Source organism: Oncorhynchus nerka, linkage group LG27 (genome assembly GCF_034236695.1).
Source record: "Oncorhynchus nerka isolate Pitt River linkage group LG27, Oner_Uvic_2.0, whole genome shotgun sequence".
Classification (NCBI taxonomy): Eukaryota; Metazoa; Chordata; class Actinopteri; order Salmoniformes; family Salmonidae; genus Oncorhynchus; species Oncorhynchus nerka.
In genome coordinates, this window is record NC_088422.1 from 29,358,898 (window position 1) to 29,379,249 (window position 20,352).

Here is a 20,352-nt window from a genome sequence, read left to right on the forward strand (position 1 = left end):
ATGGTAATAAAAATAATAAACAAGCTGTTCTCACTCCCCACACCAAAACATTATTACATTTTCAAGGCCTGGATAGTGAGGGGGGAATACATAGCATTCAAAGAGCACTAAAGCATTGGGGAATGCATTTCATTAATATTAGATAATCCCATCCACTCATCCTCTCCCCAAATAAATACATAAATAAATAAGCCCTTCATAAAGAAAAGCACAGCTCCAGCTGAGATAAACAATGACTCATGATTCTCTTCACTTGTACCTCCAGGGCAAAATGTTTATTTTATTCCCACAGACTATCGTAAATAAAGCTAACCTGCACCCATAAAACATTCACCTTCTCAAGCAAAGATGTGGTTTAGGGGAAATTGCTTACTTATTGGTGTCCACTGTTTCTTGGATGGGTATAACGCCCTCTGGTAGAGTGTCCTTCAAATCGATCAACCTCATGTCAATGAGCACATCTGATGACTGGCTCTACAGGAAAACATTTTAAAAAATGACATATCCACATACTTTATGCACGTTTCACATATACTGTAATAGACTGTAACAACCAATTCTCATTCCAAAAGTAGTGAGGGGGGTGAGGGATATTCAGTTATTGTAAGGGTCTGAAAATAACTTACAAAGACAATTGTATCTGCGATTTCCTAAAAGCTTGGGAAGTCTCTAAAGAGAGGAGTTGACACGATGGTGGAAGTAATTACTCCAAAATAGCTTCTTTTAAAAAATTTGAATGCATCTGTGAACTTGCAATCATTCTCAACCCTCCGAGAGATGCACGATGTGCGAGGCAGGATTGCCTGTTCATCAGAATGGGACTGGTTAAAAACAATCAAGGACTGTTTATTTGTCATTTTCAAGCATGACTCCTCCCAGCCTCCAGTCATTATTTTGAACATTTTCCCCGTAATAAATTGCAATAATACACAGCGGCATTGGAGAGTGTGGCGACCGAGCCGTGACTTGAAGCGTCCGGAAATCTGGATTCCACTGCTCCTTTTACCCGGCAGTTATTACCACTAGATACATGTTTTATTCATTGTTTTTATTTTGACTCAGGGTGGAATATGGATGAATGTTATTACTATGCGTGAAACCTTTTTTTTTTTTTTTTTTTTGGTTGCAAGATAGATTTTTCCCATCAGGACCTGACAAAAGGGCCATCTACATCCAACCTAGAGTATGATAAATCACAAACTGTTTACTTCCCTTCCACATAATTCAGTGGCTAATTTTGCAGAATCTGTTTTTGTCAATGACAATTACAGAGAGGGCTACAATGACTGGCAGACAAAATAGCCTTTGTTGATGGCTCTGTCATGTTTTATTTGTGTCAAAGTCTTTAAAACAGTGCGGACACAAATTTTAAGATAATACACAGGAATGAGGGCAAAGCTATTTGTGTGATACGCACTAAACTGTGGACCATGCTGAGCTTCGTCTACAGGTGCCTTTACAAGGCCTCAAATATCTCAGAGGTTTCAATCACACTCACAAGGATTCTAATGGAGGAAGTATTTTCAGAATTAGTAGTAGTGTCTAACCATAAATGATTGATTTGTCATGAACGAGAATATGTCAAAGTGAACACACAGAAATAATTTATTGTGGGTAAAAATCCTGTTATGTATACCAATGAGGTAAAATCATAGTTGTATCAAATAAATGTCTAGGGCTGTACAATGTGGCACTCATTCAGCTGATAAACTCAAACCTCAAGGCTGTAAATGAAGACACTGACAGAAACTGTGGAAAGGAACAAAGGTTGAAGTGGCTGTCGAATCATTACAATCCTGTTTACGTACTATCAGCCTTTTGGACTGAAGAATGTTAATGTAAACTGAAGAATGTAATGTAAATATGTCACATATTTAGTTGCATTTGTGCAAGTTAAAAAACAATAGTATAGTTAGCATAGGTAATATATGGTTATGAACTGTTACATTTTCTTTAATTAAATAGGCAATTTAGCCACAGGAAAGCAAAGGAATTATGAATGTTGGAACAGATGTAATTGATGACAACTATGCAACACTTTGTGCCCACTACTTGAATATATTTCTATTCCATGGTAACTTTTGACTTTATACTAGGAGCATCGCTGTTCTCTATTCTCAAATGTATTTAATATGTAAAAAAAGACCATGAAAATGTGTCTACCAGTTGATTTGTAGAGAACGTTCAAAGAGAGCTCAATTCACAGAGTTATTACTGTTATTTGAAATAGGTGCCCCATTTCCAACCCTATTGAACTGAGCTTTTGAAGTTCTATTTCTTATAAAAGGAAATATTCAAAATGTTTTTTTTTTTTTTTTTTTAAATGTGTGCCTCATCTTTGAAGAATAACTGGAAGGTCTCCACATTCTGTACAGGGACAAGGTTCATTGAATGAACTGAAATAGTTTAAATAAAAGCTCATTCTAATACTATGAATAATCATAACTCTCCCTCTCTGGAGGACACAAGAACGTCAACAATATAATCTTGGGAGCCCACCAAGGTATCACACATCAAGAATAAAATGCAATCATGTAACACAACATTCAGATTGGTTTTTGCATTCATTTCAAATTCCGGACTTTTAAAATTCATGGAACATTATTGGACTTTCAATGATCAAAGAGCTCTACAGGAGAATGCTAGAGAGGGCAAACCAAGCAAGCCAGTGCCAACAAAAGGTGTTAGGGATGAGGTGTTACTGCACCATGCGTAGGGAAAGGGAGAAGTTTACATTTCCACTTACATTATCTCTGGTGACAGAGAGGTAGCGGGCGACCTTGGATTTAAATAAGCCGTCCTTCCACAGGTTGGGGTTGGAGCCATCTGTTGTTTGTGCAACCTACGTGAAAAAAGGAAAAAAAATATACAAGGAGAGAAGAACATGCATGAGGTGGGATAAAGTTAATGTATGTATGGTGTGAGTGCGTTGCTTTTAGCCTCTTCTCTTGCATACTTAATTAACGGTTGCCCGTGCTACAGATCCATCTCATTAGTGCCCTGTGTGGGTAAAGAAGGAGCCGTAGCCCCCAAAACAGGTGGCTAAAAATATCATCCCTTGGGATGGGGCTGATTAATTAAAGACAACCTGACAAAGATCTGCTCTAATAAGGAAAACCAAACTTCATTGTGCTGCCAAAAGATTCTGATGAGAATGGGGAGATTTGAGTATTTACAGTGTATTCGGATATGGTAACATAAAGCACAAGAGCCCAGGCACGTTAGAAAAGGCTATGACGGACAGTGTTGGCAGCCCACCTAGTGTGCATGAACTGAAGAATGATGAAGCCAAAACTACCCTCACATGAGTGAGTCAGACACTTCTCCATAGCTACCAGCAAATAAGCTTGGCTGAAACGTCATGTTACATTGGCCATCGTCGGTAAATCACCAAAATGACTGCCAGACTTATTCTCCGAGAGGATCCTTCACAAAGAAGAGTATATTTAATGAGGTTCATTCAAACGAAGAAGTCCTGGATCTCTGCACCCACCCACACACATTACCACCCTGACAATAATGATGAATGACCCTGGTGATTGGCTGTGGAAAACATGGTAGGGAGTGACTCATGCAAAACCACCAGTGACTAGATGGGATGAGAGAGGGGCTGAGAGAAAGAGAGAGAGGGGGAAGTGTGAGGGGGAAAGAGAGAAAGAGAGAGAGAGGGGGAAAGTGAGAGGGGGAAAGAGAGAAAGAGGAGGAAAGTGAGAGGGGGAAAGAGAGAAAGAGAGAGAGAGGAGGAAAGTGAGAGGGGGAAAGAGAGAAAGAGAGAGAGGGTGTGCAGGCATCTCCAGCGGGCAAGATAAAAGGTCTGATGAGAAGCCCATACATCACCAAAAGCCCCACCTCCTTACAAGACAACCCGTCTTGGCCACTTTTTCCAGGTCAGTAGCCAGCGCATCCTGTCAGCGTAAACAAAGGACTGGCTGTGTGAAACCCAAAGTCAAGCAGGGGAGTAAGAGGGCACAGCGCTCCTACAGTAGGCGACACCTCAGGCGTCATCCTGCCACAGCTCCAGAAGCAGGGGGTGACGCGGCCAGAATTTGAAACACCAATTGCAGAGTCGCAGAGGTAGAAGCAGGAGAAAAGTTTGGATGCATTTGCTCTCGATTTTCTTTATACTATCTACTGTTATGTGGCTCCCATCGTCCAACAGGGCTCATTGCTGTGAGTGTTTCCACTTCCACTTTCCAAAAGTCTGAACAACAGAAGAATCACATATCTGACTTTATATCAATTTTTGAACTCTGAACTTGTCATTTTGATGTCATGTACACATATAAAGTGGGCTGATTGACTGACATATCCAACTGCCAATTCTGCACAAATTAAAAACTGCTATGGAATAGGTCAATCTATTGGTAGTACTGGTAATTTCTGACAGATCTCAAAAGACGGAAAACGTCACTGAGTTAATAATGAGAGCGAGCACCTACAATAGGCAGCCTCGTGGGCACTAGGCAGCTTCGTGGGACTTTAGCTGGGAAAAGGCTATGAAAGACAGCTGCTACCATTGAAACCAAAATATCATTAGAGCCATACCAAAAAAAAAAAAATCAGATATAGTAGATTATTTCCAAATCACGTGAGCTTGAAGACAAATCATTGTGCTAATACAGTAGACCACATTTTCATAAAAGCCTGATTGGTGGAGTGCTGCAAAGATGGTTGTCCATCTGGAAGGTTCTCCCATCTCCACAGAGGAACTCTGGAGCTCTGTCAGAGTGACCATCGGGTTCTTGGTCACCTCCCTTACCAAAGTTTGGCCAAGTGGCTAGCTCTAGTAAGAGTAAGAGCATTTAAGAGTGATGGAGGCCACTGTGTTTTTGAGGACCTTCAACGCTGCAGAAATGTTTTGGTACCCTTCCCCAGACCTGTACCTCGACACAATCCTGTCTCTGAGCTCTACGGACAATTTCTTCAACCTCATGGCTTGGTTTTTGCTCTGACTTGCACTGTCAACTGCGGGACCTAATATGGGCAGGAGTGTGCCTTTCCAAATCATGTCCAATCAATTGAATTTACTACAGGTGGACTCCAATCAAGTTGTAGAAACATTTCAAGGATGATCAATGGAAACAGGATGCATCTGAGCTCAATTTCAAGTCTCATAGCAAAGGGTCTACATTTCTGTTTTGTATTTTTAATAAATGTGATGAGAAAAAACTTTTATTTAAGCAATTTTAGATGAAGGCTGTAACGTAACAAAATGTGGAAAAAGGTAAGGGGTCTGAATACTTTCCAAATGCACCGTATGTGAAGCACACATTGCCTCCCAGTCATCGAGATCACCAATAAACTGCTGAATGATCATTCTTCTACACAGGGTTGGGGATTAACTGATTACATGTAGTCAGTTACATGTAATCTGATTAACAAAACAGAACTGTAAGTGTAATCAGTTACGTTACCAGCAAAACTATTGTTATCAGATTACAGATACTAATGGAAAACTAGATGATTACATATTGGATTACTTTTCAATTAAAAAAGTATGTTTGGGTAAAAATACATTGACACCTTTCTGTTTTCTCAACGACATTAATTTCAGCATTGAAAATAGGCGCAATTTTAAGTTTGTTCCATGTGATTGAGTCTTACAACAAGTCAGAGACCACTATGATGACACACCAAATGTGTTTGATGGATCCTTTTTGTCTTATTTGAATGCCTCTAAGGATGAAGCAACCCAAAAGTAACTGAAAGTAATCCGATGATGTTAATGAGTTTGGGTCATCCAAAAGTTACGTTAATGATTACAGTTTTGGACAGGAAGCTAGTAACTGAAACGGATTACATTTGGAAGGTAACCTACCCAACCCTGCTTCTACAGTATATTAAACGTACACAAGATTCAGAGTCATCAGAGGTTGGTAAACCGATTCAGCGGAGGTCCTAGCCAATTACAGGAGGCTCAGATCTCAGGCTAGCAAACACACTCCTTCAAATAAACTTATGTTAATGTGTTCATGAGGGTAGTATGTTATATGCTCAGGCAAATTTGAATGACACCCAGCTTCCCTTTGCGGCCCTAAGTGTCTGTGTCAGTGCCAGTGCCCGCTTAAGGTGTTTGATGTGGGGCGGCTGCTGCAGCTTGAGCTAAGATCCCGATCCCTGTGGAGCAGTGTTTGATCTGGGCCTGCTCTCTTGTGTAGGAACAACTTGTTCAAGTTCTGAGATGTGAATGCACTGTAGTGGAGAGCAAAAGAGTTAATCAGCTCATTGATCTACTACGGCATAAAATGTATTTCTAAAAATCAGTCATTGTTGAAGAGAAATTCAAAAAGGAGCAACCAAAGAAGGTCTAGCCTATAACATGAACAGCAGAAGAACATGACTTACCATTGACGTAACCAGACTACCAAAGCGGAGCAACACCTCCATTCCCTTCAGTAACAGAGGGATCTATCCTACTGAAGAAACCAAGCAGGAAGTCAAGCAGCATTTTCATTCTCGTTCACTGCCATGTGGTATGCATGCAGTCCCAATGCCAGTAGGCAACACATCGTCGCAATGCCAACCCACCATAACCCACCAGAGATTACAACAGTTGGGCTGTGTGGGTTGGGGCAGGAAGAGAGAGAAGGGGATGAGAGGAAGGGAAAAGAAGGAGAGAGGGTAGAGAAAGAAAAGGAGTAGAGATCTGCCCTTGAGCCCACTTCAGGCTATATCACTGTGTATGCTTTGTGCTTTGCTAAATTCACAAAACATCTTCCTCTCTCCATCTCGCTAGCTCTCACTTCTCACTCTTTCAAAAATATAAACATGGTTCCCATGGGCCAGTGATATTGCTGTCCTACTTTCCTCTGACTCTCACAACCAGATTGTTCAAACTTGCTGGGGTGCCAAACAGCCGGCAACCCCTCTTCGCTGAGAGTGTTAAACAAACATGGTGACACAGTGCCAGAACTGTGGGGGGCATTCACCAAGGGTTGTTAAACCATAGCCTTTGGTAAGGCTAAAGGACTAATGGCAACAAATAGGTCTACAGTAATCATCTCCATCATCAAAGTAAACTGCATGAATTAGTTATTTGATTCGTCTCACAAAAAACACAACACTACTCAGAAGTGATAGCCAAGGGCATGTCCAAGTGCTTCATGGCTACCCTCCAAAAACAAAATGGTAGACTCCACAGCAACACAGCAGTGATATTGAGAACACGGTTTTGATCAAATGGTGATTACAGAAGGTATTGAATTTACCAAAATAGTACTGTACCTACTTTACAACATATGCATATGCATAACATAATTAATTTGCCTTCAAATGAGGTTGAAGTCAAAGTAACTGGAAAATGCTGAGCGAAGTGCAGTAACATTTATTTATATTCCATGATAAGCATTGCTATATGCTTTTATTAAATAATATGCTTCATAATGTATCCTCAATCTAATAGAGTGAATGATTCAAAAAGCAAGAAGTTACTTACAAAAAAGTATAAACTCCAACAACTCCAGTGATGGGCTCTGTGGTCAGCTCTGGAAGGGCCTCAGACAGGGTCTCCTGTAAACTCAGGAATTATACTGGACCTCTGGAAAGACGGCAAAGTTAACTTCAAGGCCTTCCTGGGATACTAGTTATCGAGGTAATACTGTAGTACCCTCACTCCTTCACAAACCAGCTGTGCAACACAGGTGAACATCTGAGAGAAGTGGACTAGAATCTTAGCTTCAGAGTCAACAATCTTTTTTTCTTGCTTTGAACTACAGTATTCAAACAAGGTTTTGCTCACTCTTATTATGCTGCTTTTTCCTGTAGTGCTGCATGTAGTCTAGTGCTGTTGGGCAGACTTGACAATGGCCTTCCTGCAAAGACGATTTTGAGCTACAGCACAGCTCATATATTTCTAATCACCGTTCATTTGGAATAAAGCATACTACATCATGACTAAACCCAGAAAGATTAGTATCCCCCAGTATTGACTTCTGCCGGCTTCTTGGGATCCAAATGAAAAAGTGGCCTCCGAGCTTTGCATCGAATGACAAGTGAGACCAGTGACAAACAGCAATTAGAGGCGACCACAGTGAAGTCACCCAATAACAACTTAGATGGAGTGATCAAATATTTGCAAAGAAATCCAGATCAATTATTATCTATTCCTGTCCAAATAAGCTTTAGCTTAATGTGTATTCAAGGCTTTTACAAGGTTAAGTGGCTTTGCAGAGGTTCCTTTGCCATTTTATTAAATTATGCTTAAAGCATCCTAGTGGTGTAAGTGACACAGCTACCGCATTCAATCTAAATGTTTACTGAATTTATTGTAATTAAGTTTATTGAATTTAGTAGATTTACTACAGCAATAGCCATTTCTTTAGAAATGTTAATTGGATTGACTTATTAATAAGAGATCCAGGACAGCAAATTAGTTTATGGAGGGAGAATGATCTCTTTCTTGCGTTAATTTGTGCACTAATCAATCTAGCTTTTCCTTAGTGCAGGATAGTGGTTGGAGGCAAACTGCCATTAAGCCACACTCTGTAAGATGTACACACCATCAAAGAGTGCACCAACAACAAAAATGGGAATAGAGCAAATGCATCCAATCAGATTTTGACATGCTGCACTTGTGTGATGCAGACAGTTTAGGGCTAGGGCTAGGGCTAGGGCTAGGGCTAGGGCTAGCTGAAATGTGGCAACCTGAGATCCAGCAGTAAATACATCTGAACCCTATGGGTCCATACTTGAGAACAAATCTGCATCAGCCAATTACAAATGTTGGCATAGTTGACCATGATTGAACACTTTCCACGAAAGTGTCCTTAACTGAAGTCAATTCTGCTATTAAATATTACTAAAGCATGTGCGACATTGCAATTGGACAAATAGCATACAGTTTAGCTAGTATGGCTCCTGGTCATTTTGCAGTTTGTGGCAAATTCGAATCCAAGGAGAGATACCGTTTTTCCAGTTGAAATGTAAAATTACATTTATTTTGTTAGTGTGTTGCAAACGGAAGTCCTTCTTGCAGACCGACATAAAGGCTACTGCTACATAAATAATGAACAGTTTTTTCTTAACAAAAAAAGCTTGACGCGAGGGGCCCTTGAACCCACAGTTACATCCCCTGAAGATTTAGAGTTAACCTCCTTACTAGTGGTCTATGATGGTAATAGAGGTACATGACAGCTATTTTACAAGACCTCCTCGACTTAAAAAAAAAAGATGTACGATTAACTGAAATGTTGTATTTCGACCACATGTTTGGTTTTTTTTTTTTGGGGGGTGAAATGGATAAGCAAAAACGCGGGATTTTGTCATCTATGCAAAAATGTGCCTTTTGAATTTTGTTTAATGTTAGCAGCTTGCAGCCTAGTCAAGGATGCATCATGCAATATTGGGTCACTATACCTGTTACAGACCAAGCAGAACAAAAGTAGACCTTGAATTTGGAGGTATAAATATCCCTCTGATGGCCAGGATCAAGTATTTTCAGAGAAATGCTTAACTTGCCAGCTTTACTCAACAGTGCAGTAATCAATAGCAAAATCATATAACCAATATACACCACCTTTCAAAATTTGGGGTCACCTTGAAATGTCCTTGTTTTTTAAAGAAAAGCTTTTCTTTTGTCCATTCAAATTACATCAAATTGATCAGAAATACAGTGTAGACATTGTTAATGTTGTAAATAACTATTGTAGCTGAAAACGGCAATTTTTTAAAATGGAATATCTACATAGGCGTACAGAGTCCCATTATCAGCAAACATCAAACATCACTCCCGTTCCACATGGTGTTAGCTAATCCAAGTTTATAATTTCAAAAAGCCTAATTGATCATTAGAAAAACCTTTTGCAATTATGTTAGCACAGCTGAAAACCTTTGTCCTGATTAAAGAAGCAATAAAACTGGCCTTCTTTAGACTAGTTGAGTATCTGGAGCAGAGCATCAGCCTTTGTGGGTTAGATTACAGGCTCAAAATGGCCAGAAACAAGTAACTTTCTTCTGACACTCGTCAGTCTATTCTAGTTCTGAGAAATTAAGGCTATTCCATGTGAGAAAATGCCAAGAAACTGAAGATCTCGTACAACGCTGTGCACTACTCCCTTCACAGAACAGGCGCAAACCAGAATAGAAAGAGGAGTGGGAGGCCCCGGTGCACAACTGAGCAAGAGGACAAGTACATTAGAGTGTCTAGTTTGAGAAAGAGACGCCTCACAATTCCTCAACTGGCAGCTTCATTATATAGTACACGCAAAACACCAGTCTCAACCTCAACAGTGAAGAAGTGAATTCCGGGATGCTGGCCTTCTAGGCAGAGTTCCTCTGTGTCTGTGTTCTTTGCCCATCTTAATATTTTCTTTTTATTGTCCAGTCTGGCTTTTTCTTTGCAACTCTGCCTAGAAGGCCAGCATCCCGGAGTAGCCACTTCACTGTTGACGCTTAGACGTGTTTTGCGGGTAATATTTAATGAAGCTGCCAGTTGAGGACTCGTGAGGCGTCTGTTTCTCAAACTAGACACTCTAATGTACTTGTCCTCTTGCTCAGTTATGCACCAGGGCCTCCCACTCCTCTTCTATCACAGCAGGTTAGGAGAATTAACACAGCAGTTTAGGAGAACTTACCCAGCAGGTTAGGAAAATGAACACAGCAGGTTACAAGAACTTACAAAGCAGGTGAGGAGAACCTACCCAGCAGTTAAGGAGAACTTACGGTTAGGAGCAGCAGGTTAGGAGAACTAACACAGTAGGATAGGAGAACTAACACACTAGGTTAGGAGAATTAAAACTGCAGAACGGAGGATTAAAGCAGCAGGTTAGAAGAATTTACACAGCAGGTTAGGATAATCTACCCAGCAGGTTTGGAAAACTAACAAAGCAGGTTAAGAGAACAAAACCAGCAGGTTAAGAGAACTTACATAGCATGTTAGGAGAACTTACACCGCATGTTAGGATAATTAACACAGCAGGTTAGAAGAATTTACCCTGAATGTGAGGAGAATTTATGCAGCATCTTATGTGAATTGACACAGCAGGTTAAGAGAACTAACACAGCAGGTTAGGATAGCTTACACAGCAGGTCAGGAGAACTAACACAACAGGTTCGGAGAACTGACACAGCAGGTTAGGAGAACTGACAGAGCAGGTTAGGATATCTTACCCATTAGGTAAAGAAAATGAACACAGCAGTTTTGGAGAACTGACACTGCAGGTTAGGAGAACATAACCAATAGGTTAGGAGAACTAACGCAACAGGTTAGGAGAACATACCCAACATGTTAGGAGAACTAACACATCAGGTTAGGAGAACTTACACAGCAGTTTATGATAACTTACGGTTAGGAGAACTTACACAGCAGGATAGGAGAATTAACACATCAGGTTAGGATAAGTTACGCAGCAGGATAGGATATGTTATGCAGCAGGTTTGGAGAACCTACCTAGCAGTTCAAAAGAACTCACGTAGCATGTCAGGAGAATTTACTCAACAGGTTAGGAGAACTAACACAGCAGCTTAGGAGAACTTACACAGCAGCTTAGGAGAATTAACACAGCAGTTTAGGAGGACTAACACAGCAGTTTAGGATAACTACCAGGCTGGCGAGGTGAAGTTACGCAGCAGGTTAGCAGACAATATGCATGAGGTTAGGAGAACTTACACTGCAGGTTAGGAGAACTTACGCAGCAGGTTAAGAGAATTTACGCAGCAGTATATGAGAACTTACCAAAGCAGGTTAGGTGAATTAACACAGCAGGTAAGGACAATTGCCACAGCAGGTTAGGAGCACTAACACAGCAGTTTAGGATAACTACCAGACTGGCGAGGTGAACTTACGCAGCAGGTTAGGAGAACTTACACAGCAGGTTAGCAGACCATACGCATCAGGTTAGGATAACTTACGCAGCAGGTTAGCAGACCATACGCAGCAGGTTAGGATAACTTACGCAGCAGGTTAGGATAACTAACAAAGCAGGCCAGGAGAACTTACCCAGCAGGCTAGGAGAACTAACACAGCAGGTTATGACAGATAATGCAGCAGGTTAGGAGAATTTACCCAGCAGGTTTGGAGAACTTACTCAGCAGGTTAGGAGAACTTACGCAGCAGGTTAGGAGAACTTACACAGCAGGTTAGGAGAACTTACACAGCAGTTTAGGAGAATTTACGGAGCAGGTTAGGAGAATTTTCGGAGCAGGTTAGGAGAATTTACCCAGCAGATTAAGAGAATTAACACAGCAGGTTAGGAGATCTTACCCATTAGGTTAAGAGAATTTACGCAGCAGGTTAGGAGAACTAACACAGTAGGTTATGAAAATTAACACAGCAGGTTAGGAGAATTTACACAGCAGGTTAGGATAATTAACACATTAGATTATGAGAATTTACCACCAAGTAGGTTAGGAGATCTGGCCAAGGCTTTCGACTCTGTCAGTCACCGCATTCTTATCGTCATAATCAATTTCAGGTCACAATTTGTAGACTTGTTTACGTGCTGCTGTGCGGTTAGTTGTTATCCTTACTTTGCTACCTGCCAACTTTACGGTTTTTACTTTTTAATTACTGTTTATATTTTTTGTTTTTTTTTCAACTTTTTTTCATTCAACTTCTTCACCCCGGACGCTTTATCTGGACTTGGTTCGTCAGGACCTCCAGCAGCCGAAGCTAAGTAGTAACATTGACATGATGCCTTCTAATTGCAGTCGCTGTACTCATAATATACAAGAGAACGATCGCCTTATAGCGAGGATAGCTGTGCTGCAAGCCCAGCTTCAGACGCAATTGTTAGGCAAGGGTATATTAAGTGTAGGAAAGGATGAAACGGCGTCTGTGCCACCAGTAAGTACAGATTGTAGTTTAAATTCCCTCGCACAGTTCCCGCAGCCGGAAAATTTTCTCATGGCTTCTGGAAGGAAATGCTGTTGGATAGCTCAACTGGTGTCGCTCATTCAGCCGACAGAAACTTCCAACCGGTTCTCCTCTTTAAGCAACAGGTCGGAGTCAGAGGCCGAGCCTTCCCTTGTCTTTACTCCTCCCGTTACGGGATCTGAGATGCCGAAGCCTCCCACCATTAGCTTTGACAAATTGAAAACCCTAGTCATTGGAGACTCCATTACCCGCAGTATTAGACTTCAAACAAATCATCCAGCGATCATACACTGTTTAGCCGGGGCAGGGCTACTGACGTTAAGGTTAATCTGAAGATGGTGCTGGCTAAGGCTAAAACTGGCGAGTGTATAGGGATATTGTAATCCACGTCGGCACCAACAATGTTAGGATGAAACAGTCGGAGCTCGCCAAATGCAACATAGCTTCAGCGTGTAAATCAGCTAGAAAGATGTGTCCAAGTACAACATAGCTTCAGCGTGTAAATCAGCTAGAAAGATGTGTCCAAGTGCAACATAGCTTCAGCGTGTAAATCAGCTAGAAAGATGTGTCGGCGTCGAGTAATTGTCTCTGTCCCCCCTCCCCTCCCAGTTAGGGGGAGTGATGAACTCTACAGCAGAGTCTCACAACTCAATCGCTGGTTGAAAACTGTTTTCTGCCCCTCCCAAAAAATAGAATTTGTAGATAATTGGCCCTCTTTCTGGGACTCAATCACAAACAGGACCTAGCCTGGCCTGTTGAGGAGTGACGGACTCCATCCTAGCTGGAGGGGTGCTCTCATCTTATCTACGAACATAAACAGGGCTCTAACTCCCCTAGCTCCACAATGAGTTAGTGTGCAGACCAGGCAGCAGGCTGTTAGCCAGCCTGCCAGCTTAGTGGAGCCTGCCACTAGCACAGTCAGTGTAGTCAGCTCAGCTATCGCCATTGAGACAGTGTCTGTGCCTCGATCTAGGTTTGGAAAAACTAAACATGGCGGTGTTCGCCTTAGCAATCTCACTGGAAAAAAGACCTCCTCCAATCCTGCCATTATTGAAAGAGATTGTGATATGTCACATCTCAAAAAACAGGGCTACTTAATTTTAGATCCCTCACTTCCAAGGCAGTTACAGTCAACAAACTAATCACTGATCATAATCTTGATGTGATTGGCCTGACTGAAACATGGCTTAAACCTGATTAATTTACTGTGTTAAATGAGGCCTCATCTCCTGGTTACACTAGTGACCACATCATTTACATTACATTTAAGTCATTTAGCAGACGCTCTTATCCAGAGCGACTTACAAATTGGTGCTTTCACCTTATGACATCCAGTGGAACAGCCACTTTACAATAGTGCATCTAGGTCTTTTAAGGGGGGAGGGGGAGAAGGATTACTTTATCCTATCCTAGGTATTCCTTAAAGAGGTGGGGTTTCAGGTGTCTCCGGAAGGTGGTGATTGACTCCGCTGTCCTGGCGTCGTGAGGGAGTTTGCACATCCTCCGCGCATCCCGTAAAGGCAGAGGTGTTGCTAAAATTTATGATAAAAAAAAACAGACTTTGTCATTTGAGCTTCTAGTCATGAAATCTATGCAGCCTACTCAATCACTTTTTATAGCTACTGTTTTACAAGCCTCCTGGGCCATATACAGCGTTCCTCACTTAGTCCCCTGAATTCCTATCGGACCTTGTAGTCATGGCAGATAATATTCTACTTTTTGGTGAATTTAATATTCACATGGAAAAGTCCACATACCCACTCCAAAAGACTTTCAGAGTCATCATCAACTCAATAGGTTTTATCCAACATGTCTCTAGACCTACTCACTGCCACTGTCATACTCTGGACCTAGTATTGTCCCGTGGAATACATGTTGTGGATCTTAATGTTTTTCCTCATAATCCTGGACTATCAGACCACCATTTTATTACGTTTGCAATCGCAACAAATAATCTTCTCGGACGCGATCCAAGGATCATCAAAAGCCGTGCTATAAATTCTCTGACAACCCAAAGATTCCTAGATGCCCTTCCAGACTCCCTCCACCCACCCAAGGACGCCAGAGTACAGAAATCAGTTAACCACCTAACTGAGGAACTCAATTTAACCTTGCGCAATACCCTAGATGCAGTCACACCCCTAAAAACAAAAAACATTTGTCATACGAAACTAGCTACCTGGTATACAGAAAATACCAGAGCAAGCTTCCAGAAAATTGGAATGGAAATGGGTATCGACGAGCCCTCACTGCAGCTCGATCATCCTATTTTTCCAACTTAATTGAGGAAAATAAGAACAATCCAAAATGTATTTTTGATACTGTCGCAAAGCTAACTAAAAAGCAACATTCCCCAAGAGAAGATGGATTCTACTTCAGCAGTGACAAATTCATGAACTTCTTTGAGGAAAAGAACATGATCATTAGAAAGCAAAATACGGACTCTTCTTTAAATCTGAGTATTCCTTCAAAACTCAGTGGTCTGCACAACTCTGCCAGGATCTAGGATCAAGGGAGACACTCAAGTTTTTTAATAATATATCTCTTGACACATTGATGAAAATAATCATGGCCTCTAAACCTTCAAGCTGCATACTGGACCCTATATTCCAACTAAGCCCAGTTAGCCAATGTGCGGGAGCACTGGTTGGTCGGAACAATTGAGTTAGTATGTACATGAATGTATAGTTAAAGCGACTATGCATACAGTGGGGCAAAAAAGTATTTAGTCAGCCACCAATTGTGCAAGTTCTCCCACTTAAAAAGATGAGAGAGGCCTGTTATTTTCATCATAGGTACACTTCAACTATGACAGACAAAATGGGGGAAAAAATCCAGAAAATCACATTGCAGGATTTTTTTATGAATTTTTGGTACCAAATCTTTTTCGTTTCTTGAGGGGGAATAGTCTTTGTCGTGCCCTCTTCACGACTGTCTTGGTGTGTTTGGATCATTCTAGTTTGTTGTTGATGTGGACACCAAGGAATTTGAAGCTCTCAACCTGCTCCACTACAGCCCCGTCGTTGAGAATGGGGGCGTGCTCGGTGCTCCTTTTCCTGTAGTCCACAATCATCTCCTTACTCTTGGTTACGTTGAGGGATAGGTTGTTATCTGGCACCACCCGGCCAGGTCTCTGACCTCCTCCCTATAGGCTGTCTCGTAGTTGACCTTAACATTTACTTTGACCTGGTTGACCTACCAAACTCAAGTGTCAGTAATAAAGCCTCTCTTGAAAAAGCCAAACCTTGACCTAGAAAATATTTTAAAAACTATCGGCCTGTATCAAATCTCCATTTCCTCTCAAAAATGTTAGAAAAAGCTGTTGCGCAAGACAAATATATACAATGTATACAAAAACACTTCACTCTGGTTTTAGACCCCATCATAACACTGAGACTGCACTTGTGAAGGTCGTAAATTACCTTTGAATGGTGTCAGACTGAGGCTCTGCATCTGTCCTCGTGCTCCTTGACATTGGAAACCCAAATTGGTCTACACGGACAAGTTCTGGCCTGGTTTAGATCTTATCTGTCGGAAAGATATCAGTTTGTCTCTGTGGATGGTTTGTCCTCTGACAAATAAACTGTAAATTTCAGTGTTCCTCAAGGCTCCGTTTTAGGACCACTATTGTTTTCACTATATATTTTACCTTTTGGTGATGTCATTCGGAAACATAATGTTAACTTTCACTGCTATGCGGACGACACACAGCTGTACATTTCGATGAAACATGGTGAAGCCCCAAAATTGCCCTACCTGGAAGCCTGTATTTCAGACATAAGGAAGTGGATGGCGGAAAATGTTCTGCTTTTTTTCTTTTTTTTAAAACTCGGACAAAACAGAGATGCTAGTTCCAGGTCACAAGAAAAAAAAGAGACATTCTGTTCAATCTGACAATGAATCATGATGATTGTACAGTCATCTCAAATAAAACTGTGAATGACCTCGGCGTTACTCTGGACCCTGATCTCTCTTTCGACGAATATATCAAGACTGTTTCAAGGACAGATTGAAAAAATCAGAAGCTTTCTGTCAAAAAATTATGCAGAAAAATTAATCCATGTTTTTGTCACTTCTAGGTTTGACTACTCCAATGCTCTACTTTCCGGCTACCCGGATAAAGCAATAAATAAACTTCAGTTAGTGCTGAACACGGCTGCTAGAATCTTGACTAGAACCAAACAATTTGATCATATTACTCCAGTGCTAGCCTCTCTACACTGGCTTCCTGTTAAGGCAAGGGCTGATTTCAAGAATTTACTGCTAACCTACAAAGCATTACATGAGCTTGCTTCTACCGATCTTTCCGATTTGGTCCTGCACATACCTACACGTACGCTACGGTGACAAGACGCAGGCCTCCTTATTGTACCTAGAATTCCTAGCAAAAAGCTGGAGGCAGGGCTTTCTCCTATAGAGCTCCATTTTTATGAAATGGTCTGCCTATCCACGTGAGAGACGCAGACTTGGTCTTAATCGTTAAGTCTTTATTGAAGACTCATCTCTTCAGTAGGTCCTATGATTGAGTGTAGTCTGGCCCAGGAGTGTGAAGGTGAACGGAAAGGCACTGGAGCAACGAACAGCCCTGTCTCTGCCTGGTCGGTTCCCCTCTCTCCGCTGGGATTCTCTGCCTCAAACCCTATTACAGGGGCTGAGTCACTGGTGCTCTTCCATACCATCCCTAGGTGGGGTGCGTCACTTGAGTGGGTTGAGTCACTGATGTGATCCTCCTGTCCGGGGTGGCGCCCCCCCCCCCCCCTTTGGTTGTGCCGTGGGGGAGATCTTTGTGGGGTATACTCAGGATGGCTAGTTGATGGTTGAGATATCCCTCTAGTGGTTTGGGGGTTTGGGGGCAAAGTGGGTGGGGTTATATCCTGCCTGTTTGGCCCTGCCCGGGGGGTATCGTCGGACGGGGCCACAGTGTCTCCTGACCCCTCCTGTCTCAGCCTCCAGTATTTATGCTGCAATTGTTTATGTGTCGGGGGGCTAGGGTCAGTCTGTTATATCTGGAGTATTTATCTTGTCTTATCCGTTATCCTGTGTGAATTTAAGTATGCTCTCTCTAATTCTCTCTCTCTCTTTCTTTCTTTCTTTCTTTCTTTCTTTCTTTCTTTCTTTCTTTCTTTCTTTCTTTCTTTCTTTCTTTCTTTCTCTCTCTCAGAGGACCTGAGCCCTAGGATCGTGCCTCAGGACTACCTGGCCTGATGACTCCTTGCTGTCCCCAGTCCACCTGGTCGTGCTGCTGCTCCAGTTTCAACTATTCTGCCTGCGGCTATGGAACCCTGACCTGTTCACCGGACGTGCTACCCTTCCCAGACCTGCTGTTTTCAACTCCCTAGAGACAGCAGGAGCGGTAGAGACTCTCTGAATGATATGCTATGAAGAGCCAACTGACATTTACTCCTGAGGTGCTGACCTGTTGCACCCTCTACAACCACTGTGATTATTATTGTTTGACCCTGCCGGTCATCTGTGAACATCTTGGTCATGTTCTGTTATAATCTCCACCTGGCACAGCCAGAAGAGGACCGGCCACCCCTTATAGCCTGGTTCCTCTCTATAGGTTTCTTCCTAGGTTCTGGCCTTTCTAGGGAGTTTTTCCTAGCCACCGTGCTTCTACACCTGCATTGCTTGCTGTTTGGGGTTTTAGGCTGGGTTTCTGTACAGCACTTTGTGACATCAGCTGATGTACGAAGGGCTTTATAAATACATTTGATTGATTGATTAATCTTACCCATTAGGATTAACACTGCAGTTTTGGAGAGCTAACAGCAGTTTTGGAGAATTAACACAGCCGGTAAGGAGAATTACCACAGCAGGTTACAAGAACTAACGCAGCAGTTTAGGAGAACTAATACAGCAGTTTAGGAGAACTAACACAGCAGGTTTGGAGAGCTTACCCATCAGTTTAGGATAACTTACCCTGCAGGTTAGGGGAGCTTACACAGCAGGTTATGAGAGCTGATCTGATCTAATCTGATGTTTAGGAGAGCTAACACTGCATATAGGGTTAATTAACACAGCAGGTTAGGAGAACGTACTCAGCAGTGTGGGAGAATCAACCCTGCAGTTTACAAGAATTTACGCAGCAGGTTAGGAGAACTAACAAAGCAGGTCAGGAGGACTTACCCTGCTTAACCCAGCAGGAGAATTAACACAGCAGGTTAGGAGAATTTACGCAGCAGGTTAGGAGAATTAACACAGCATGTTAGGATAATTTTTACTTTAACTTTACCTACATGTACATATTACCTCAATATCCTAAACTAACCGGCGCCCCTGTGCATTGACTCTCTAGCGGGTTCCCCTGTATATAACCTCGCTACTGTTATTCTACTGCTGCTCTTTTAACTTTTTACTCATCTATTTTTTACTTAACACTTTTTCTTAAAACTGCATTTTTGGTTAAGAGCTTGTATGTAAGCTTTCACTGTAAGGTGAACAACACCTGTTGTCTTCTGCGCATGTGACAAATACAATTTGATTTTAATTTAATTGAATTAGGTTCATGTTAGGGTTAGGGTTAGCTAAAATTCACAAAACAAATCTACTTTTGACGTTAATTTGACAAAAGCAGGATCCCTTCTAGCCTTGACCTGATTACCCGGATGGATGTCAATTTACAGTTTCAAAAACGTGTTGGAGTGATTCTCCGTCAACTTACTGGAATGGACCAGCCAGCAACTGGCATTCTTACCTTAGAATGAGACCACCTGAAAATGTAAATTAGAAATGTCTGCCAAATGGAACAGGTGAGAGAGGATGCATTGTGCTGGACAGGTACTGTAGGCCTGTAAATATTTTGTATCTTACCTTGGTCAACTGTTTTGTCAATTTCATTCTGCCGTGTGTCCTTTGATGGGACTACAGAGCCAGTGTCAATGCTTTTCCAGGAATGCTATCATGGTTAAGATAATAAACTTCAACCAGAGATGGGTCAACCTTGTTTCCTCTGGTACGTAACTCAAATTTGCATATTGGATTTATACATTAAATGTTTGTTTGTTTATTCTTATATCTTGTCTTGTGAGTTGACAGTATGGTTTGGTGTCACAAGCCCACCTGTAATGGTCATGTCAGTGTAGGTTATAGGCTAGACCTATCTCCATAGGCCTGTCTAACCCTATAACACACAGCCTAATCTTGTCCCATGCTTTTGGAAGAACCTTGGGAAGGGCCATTTCAGGCACTAATCTGATGATGACTGAAGAAGATATTGAATAGTTCTTTTTTGTTCTATCTAAGTAGACAAGCTTTTCAAAATAGCATTTACTTCTCCTGGTGTCCTAGAATTGTTGTAAGCCTCCCTCAAGTAAAAAATCTGAAATTCTGATTCCTCTTTGCCATTGTTTTGTGGATAATAATTACATCAAATACACATAATTGGTGTGTGCTATATGTTGATATTTTCTTGTCATGTTGTAGGCCTAATGATTTCCTGCTTTCCTGTCATGTATTTGTGCTTTGGGCAGAGTTGACATGTTTTAATTTATTCGTATAGCCACATTGATCCCTTTTTACCATTCATATGACGAAAACCA

The 20,352-nt window shown here is 41.6% G+C and overlaps 1 long non-coding RNA gene across 1 annotated transcript in view; it reads left to right on the top strand.

The window, feature by feature from the left end:
- LOC135565197 (uncharacterized) overlaps window positions 1-20,142 on the top strand; it is a 73,103-nt gene extending 52,961 nt beyond the window's left edge. The window contains exon 3 of the long non-coding RNA XR_010461381.1: window positions 17,973-20,142. This is a non-coding gene — a long non-coding RNA (uncharacterized LOC135565197). The remainder of the gene's footprint in view (window positions 1-17,972) is intronic.
- Window positions 20,143-20,352: the final 210 nt, after the last annotated feature.